Source organism: Podarcis muralis, chromosome 10 (genome assembly GCF_964188315.1).
Source record: "Podarcis muralis chromosome 10, rPodMur119.hap1.1, whole genome shotgun sequence".
Taxonomy (NCBI): Eukaryota; Metazoa; Chordata; class Lepidosauria; order Squamata; family Lacertidae; genus Podarcis; species Podarcis muralis.
The window spans coordinates 1,821,399-1,822,557 of record NC_135664.1 but is presented as its reverse complement, the minus strand read 5'-3'; the positions used below and the strand labels follow the sequence as shown (position 1 = coordinate 1,822,557).

Here is a 1,159-nt window from a genome sequence, read left to right as displayed (position 1 = left end):
TGGGCCTTAGAAAGCACTGCAAATAACAAGGCCAGTGGAAGTGATGGTATTCCAGCTGAACTATTTAAAATTTTAAAAGATGATGCTGTTAAGGTGCTACACTCAATATGCCAGCAAATTTGGAAAACTCAGCAGTGGCCAGAAGATTGGAGATCAGTCTACATCCCAATCCCAAAGAAGGGCAGTGCCAAAGAATGCTCCAACTACCGCACAATTGCACTCATTTCACACGCTAGCAAGGTTATGCTTAAAATTCTACAAGGAAGGCTTAAGCAGTATGTGGATCGAGAACTCCCAGAAGTGCAAGCTGGATTTAGAAGAGGCAGAGGAACCAGAGACCAAATTGCAAACATGCGCTGGATTATGGAGAAAGGTAGAGAGTTCCAGAAAGACATCTACTTCTGCTTCATTGACTATGCAAAAGCCTTTGACTGTGTCGACCACAGCAAACTATGGCAAGTTCTTAAAGAAATGGGAGTGCCTGATCACCTCATCTGTCTCCTGAGAAATCTCTATGTGGGACAAGAAGCTACAGTTAGAACTGGATATGGAACAACTGATTGGTTCAAAATTGGGAAAGGAGTACGACAAGGCTGCATTTTGTCTCCCTGCTTATTTAATTTGTATGCAGAATACATCATGCGGTAAGAACAGATACTACACTTGATCTTAGCCAAAAGGCCGAGAAGGGAAAGGTTATGGAATACTGGTGTTAGGTTTACGGCTTGTAATGCTTTGAGAGAAAACATAATGAAAATGATCTATAGGTGGTACATGACCCCAGTCAAACTTGCAAAAAATTACCATTTGCCCAATAACAAATGTTGGAAATGTAATGAGACTGAAGGTACTTTCTATCACATTTGGTGGACCTGCCCGAAGATTAAAGCCTACTGGGAAATGATCTATAATGAAATTAAAAAGGTCCTTAAATGGACATTTTCTAAAAAACCAGAGGCTTTTCTCCTGGGCATGGTGGGCCAATTGGTGTCAAGGAAGGACAGAACTTTTTTCATGTATGCTACCACAGCAGCAAGAATTCTTCTGGCAAAGTATTGGAAGACGCAGCAGCTACCCACTCTGGAAGAATGGCAAGCGAAGGTGATTGACTACATGGGAATGGCAGAGATGACCGGCAGAATCCGTGACCAGGGGAGTG

The 1,159-nt window shown here is 42.5% G+C and overlaps 1 pseudogene; it reads right to left on the bottom strand.

Annotated features, from left to right (window-relative positions):
* Positions 1-577: 577 nt before the first annotated feature.
* Positions 578-693, bottom strand: LOC144329143 (U2 spliceosomal RNA; annotated as a pseudogene).
* Between the last annotated feature and the right edge of the window lie 466 nt (positions 694-1,159).